At 30.8% G+C, this 6,000-nt stretch overlaps 1 long non-coding RNA gene across 2 annotated transcripts; it reads right to left on the bottom strand.

Annotated features, from left to right (window-relative positions):
* Window positions 1–838: 838 nt before the first annotated feature.
* On the bottom strand, window positions 839–5,340 carry LOC140058691 (uncharacterized). Of its 2 annotated transcripts, none has more exons than XR_011847037.1 (6): window positions 5,038–5,340; window positions 4,166–4,227; window positions 3,526–3,609; window positions 2,884–2,969; window positions 2,237–2,317; window positions 839–1,630 (listed from the first exon to the last, which is right to left on the bottom strand). It is a non-coding gene; the product is annotated as an uncharacterized lncRNA (long non-coding RNA). The 2 variants fall into 2 exon arrangements; XR_011847038.1 differs by having other exon boundaries at window positions 3,530–3,609.
* Window positions 5,341–6,000: the final 660 nt, after the last annotated feature.

The following is a 6,000-nucleotide window of genomic DNA, read 5'->3' as shown; positions in this document are numbered from 1 at the left end:
TTTTCGAAAAAACTTGGTTATACAAACACATCAAAGAGCACAAAATAGCTTAATATCGTTTTAAAAACGTTTTAGACCATTTTGAGCATTTTGACAAAACTTTTTCACACAAAACATCAAACACAGCTGTTTCAACCAATGTAAAATAAATAGAAAAAGTCAAGCGCCCTCAATATTGTCAGACGGCGATATGTGCCTGAGCGTGACGCCGCGCGAGTGGTTGAATCTCGTTCAACTTTCGCGACATTTGCAACTTTTATAACTACACTTTAAATTAATTTAATCAATTTCGTCATAAATATTATAAAACCATTTTTATACTATTTGTTAGAAAATAAGATTCTTAATTACCGATTTTTTGGAAATAGTAAGTAATTAAGCATAACAAAAAGTTTACGAAATTATTTACACCCGGAAGTTTTAAAAATTAACATCGATCGGCCTAGCAAATGTAAACAATGGAAAGTTTGAAAAAATGCTTGTCAAATTGTACACTTTTTGTTTTTATTCGTAATTTTCATAAATACTTGGAAAATCTAGGTAAAAGTTTGATTATATATGCTTACATGAGACATTGAATTGTTAGGAGGTGACGGTGAAAATCTCAAGAAATTTTCATGTAAAAACTCGACTGTTTTGTTAAATGCGAAACAGCGTATTTGGCGAGAGGTCGATGAACGCGGCTGATAACCGCTCGCTAGGCTGTACGCAACTAGGCCTAGGTTGTAGCTAGGCCTAGTTGGTACGTATAAGTAGTGTAATCATACTATACATCATTTTAATTTACAATAGAATAAATAATAAGCTTAATTATTATCATTGTATTTTTTTCAACTGAATATAATTCATCATAAATGTAAAAATTTAGTAAAACTACTAACTACCAGGCCTAGCTAGGCCCTTAAAATTAAAGCCTATACAAAAATACTCAAACTACTGTATGATAAATATAATATAACATTAAAGGTTGGTAAAATTAAAATTTCTTTTCTTTTTTGTAGGCAACACAGTTTCACGAAAAGGCTTTACGTTCTACTTGCTTCTGTTGTGGAACAAAATTTAAAGAAAAGGATAAAAAATACAACTTAAAAAATATGAAAACCATCACAAATTTGCACTAAATCTAACAAATGTAAAATTACAACCTATATACATTTATACAACCTGCCATTCGCGAATTTTCAATGGATACTGTATACTACCACGCTAACATTTAAATTAACAGGGCATGGACCAAATTGCTTGGCATGCTACACTTCAACAACAACTATGACCTGGGCCAAAACTACATTCACAAGTGAAAGAACACACTGGCGTTTAAGGGAACAGTTTTTTGTCTGGTACAGCTGCTCCATAATCTGCTTTTCTTCTTTATATCTTCACTCTTTTTGAAAGTTTATACTAACAAATTTAATTAAATGAACATACCTCATAATCAAATAACTGTTTTCTCATCCTAATTTATATACATAGTTTAAAAAGCGCCAATTTTCAATTAAGATTACATCATACATTGTATATTTCTATTCAACAAAATTGTCAGAACTTTCTATTATTTAAATGTCTAAGATAGTCAGATCTTGGGTCCATTCTACAGTCACCACAGATTGACTTTTTCATCACAAAATTTCTGAAATTATAAAATGTATTAATGTGTAAATTAAGTATTTTTTAATTCCATAAAAATATCATACAAGTATTTTTAGCAGAATACAGGCATATTGCACCAGGTGTAATACAGCCTAAGCTACATATGCTTGAGCACCATGCTATTGCATTCATGAGAGAATGGAAGGGGGTCTCTGAGCAAGGCGGGGAGCTAATACATGCCAAACTCAACCGTCACAAAACAGCAGTGTGGATTAGAGTCAAACTTAGACTCATCTGATTTTCACATCTCCAATGATACAAAATGAAATAATAAAACCCAACAAATGCAAGAAAGCCAACAAAGAATGATTCATTAACATTAATGATCATAAAATATTGTACATTTTTAAATGTTAAAGGAATATTGCATTGTATTGATTTCCTTTTAACAATGCCTAATGATAATGAATATGTAAAAGTAATACTATAGTATGTCTATATTTCAATTACTAACTAATTACTATTGATTGATAGTACTACTGCTGTACTGTACATGTGTTAGTGATTGATTGTTAAAGTTACACATTCATAGCATGGTAAACACAATTTAAAATTTACTAGTTCTTGAACAGTAAAATAAACTTACCTATATAGATGGTAGGTATAGGTATTGGTCCAAATCTGTTTAAAATGTTTTAGCCATTTTGGGTTGCCGCTATATATGTACCTAAAAAATAGTAATAGTAATAGTATAACATTATAATAAGAATTAATTAAAATTAACTTATTAAATTTACTATGGTTGCATACATACTAATTTGAATATGCAGTGATGAGCAAAAACAAATGTTAAAATTCATTATTTATAATAATTGTAATTATTACATACAGGGTAGGCATATATGCCTTATGTCATTGCATAGGGTATATATAACCAGGTATCCTCATAATAAACATTATTTGTAATAAATACTGTAAATATATTAAAAATAAAAATTAATAATAATTAAATAATAATATATAGGCATAGAGCCTCTAGGCCTAATTAGGTAGCCTACTAATACCTAGCCTATTGCTCTAGGCTAGGCTAAATAAGCTGGAAAGCTGCTTCTCTGTAGGCTGCTAGTGCAAGAGAAAACAGGTCTAGCTAGTATATTAAAATAAAAATAGGGCCTATAATATAGGCCTAGCCTACCCAGCCAGTGGTAGTGATTGGTTGTTTATATTGAAAATTAATAGCATGGTAAACACAATTTAAAATTTACTAGTTCTTGAACAGTAAAATAAACTTACCTATAATATAGATGGTAGGTATAGGTATAGGTATTGGTCAAAATCTGTTTAAAATGATTTTTCCACTTCGGGTTGCCGCTATGTACCTAAAAAATAGTAAAACATTACTATAAGAATTAATTAAAATTAGCTTATTAAATTTAATATGGTTGCATACATACTAATTTGAATATGCAGTGATAAGCAAAAACGAATGTTTAAATTCATTATTTATAATATTGTAATTGTAATTATTACATACAGGGTAGGCATATATGCCTTATGTCATTGCATAGGGTATATATAACCAGGTATTCTCATAATAAACATTATTTAAATAAAATACTGTAAATATATTAAAACTAAAAATAATAATAATTAAATAATAATATATAGGCGTAGATCCTAGACCTAATTAGGTAGTCTACTTATACCTAGCCTATTGCTCTAGGCTAGGCTAAATAAGCTGGAAAGCTGCTTCTCTGTAGGCTGCTAGTGTTAGAGAGCACAGGTCTAGCTAGTATATTAAAATAAAAATAGGGCCTATAATATAGGCCTAGCCTACCCAGCCAGTGGTAGTGATTGATTGTTAATATTGAAAATTAATAGCATGGTAAACACAATTTAAAATTTACTAGTTCTTGAGCAATAAAATAAACTTACCTACTGTATATAGATGGTAGGCTGCTAGGTATTGGTCCAAATCTGTTTAAAATGTTTTTGCCACTTCGGGTTGCCGCTATGTACCTAAAAAATAGTAAAACATTATTATAAGAATTACTTAAAATTAGCTTATTAAATTTAATATGGTTGCATACATACTAATTTGAATATGCAGTGATGAGCAAAAACGAATGTTAAAATTCATTATTTATAATAATTGTAATTATTACATACAGGGTAGGCATATATGCCTTATGTCATTGCATAGGGTATATATAACCAGGTATTCTCATAAGAAACATTATTTAAATAAATACTGTAAATATATTAAACAAAAATTAATAATAATTAAATAATAATAGGCCTATATAGGCGTAGAGCCTAGCCTAATTAGGTAGCCTACTTATACCTAGCCTAATTGCTCTAGGCTAGGCTAAATAAGCTGGAAAGCTGCTTCTCTGTAGGCTGCTGCTAGTGATAGAGAGCACAGGTCTAGCTAGTATATTAAAATAAAAATAGGGCCTATGATATAGGCCTAGCCTACCCAGCCAGTGGTAGTGATTGATTGTTAATATTACAAATTAATAGCATGGTACACAATTTAATATTTGCTACTTCTTGAACAGCAAAATAATCTTACCTATATAGATGGTAGGTATGGTCCAAATCTGCTTAGCCACTTCAGGTTACTGCTCTATATATCTACAATAGTATAACATTAATAATTATTATAACAATTTTATAAAATTAACTTAACTTATTAATTTTAATATGATTGCATACTAATTTGAATATGCAGTGATGAGCAAAACCGAATGTTAATATGATGCTTGTCATTATTTATATTGTAATCATTACATACATATAGGCCTATAATATTCCCTATTGCATACATGTTACATAGGGTATATATAATCCTCATAATATTAAATTTACAGTTTTTGTAATGAATACTGTAAATTTAATAAAACTAAAATTAATTATAATGATTAAATAATATTAAAAATATATAGGCCTAGGCGTAGATCCTGGGCCTAATTTTAATTAGGTAGCCTACTAATACCTATTAGGCTAGTAGGCTAGCCTACTCAAGGCCAGGCTAACTAAGCCGGAAAGCTGCTTCTCTGTAGTAGGCTGCTAGAGAACACAGGTCTAGCAAGGGCCTAGGCCTAGTATTAAAATAAAAATAGGGCCTATAATATTGGTATATGCCTACCCTACCCAGCCAGGCCTAAATAATTAATATAATGTAACATTTCCAAACTCATTTGGGTCAGCTGTCACATGAAAGGCAGTGTTGCAACTAGAGTAGACACAAGCCTAAGCCTAAAAATGACACAATTTGAAACGGCCATAGCTCAAAAATTCAACCATCACCTCTCGACCATATACTATGTTATAACATTCACAGATAACTAAATTATCATGCAGTACCAAAGAATTAGAGTGAAAATTAGATTTTTTAAAGATACGGACAAACAAACATGTACCAAATTTGGAAATGTCACTCACGTGCGTAAATTGGTATATGCTTGTATTTTATGGTCCACCCTTCCATTAATTTTCAGCGTTACATTCCTTGTAAAAAACAAAACGACAACGTGCTTGTTTCATCCAGGGACTCTTTAATGAATATTCATATTTTTAGCGACCCTTTATTTTTTTATCTCATTCTCATTGGCTGTTTAAAACATGTCTTTAAATGACGTTTGACTCCACTCTGCACACGTGGATTTGTAAGTAATTGTTTATGTATTGTTACTCCAGCGATACGACTTGTAACGTTGAGGGCGCATGACTTAATTCGTATGTTTGAAACAGCTGTGCAAAGTGTACAGAATAGCTTCAAATCGCATTTGGAGACGTTTTAGGCCATTTTGTGATTTTCGAAAATACTTTTTAACAGAAAAACACCAAAGTGCTCAGAATATCTTCAAATCGCATTTGAAGACGTTTTAGACCATTTTGTGATTTTCGAAAAAACTTGTTAACATAAAAAAACCAAAGTGCTTAGAAAAGCTTCAAATCGCATTTGGAGACGTTTTTGACCATTTTGTGATTTTCGAAAAAACTTGGCTACATAAATACATCAAAGTGCTTAAAATCACATTAGAAACCGTTTTAGACCATTTTGAGCATTTCGTTAAAACTTTTCACACAAATCATCAAAGTGCACAAAACAGCTTAATATCGTATTTTGAGACGTTTTAGACCATTTTGTGATTTTCGAAAAAACTTGTTAACATAAAAACAGCAAAGTGCTTGGAAAAGCTTCAAATCGCATTTGGAGACGTTTTAGACCATTTTGTGATTTTCGAAAAACCTTGTTAACATAAAAACACCAAAGTGCTTGGAAAAGCTTCAAATCGCATTTGGAGACGTTTTAGACCATTTTGTGCATTTCGATGAAACTTGGTTTTACAAAAACATCAAAGTGCTTAAAATCACATTAGAAACCGTTTTAGACAATTTTGA

The sequence above is a fragment of the Antedon mediterranea genome, chromosome 9, assembly GCF_964355755.1.
Source record: "Antedon mediterranea chromosome 9, ecAntMedi1.1, whole genome shotgun sequence".
NCBI classification, from domain to species: domain Eukaryota; kingdom Metazoa; phylum Echinodermata; class Crinoidea; order Comatulida; family Antedonidae; genus Antedon; species Antedon mediterranea.
The sequence above is the reverse complement of the archived record's forward strand: the minus strand, read 5'-3'. Positions and strand labels throughout refer to the sequence as shown.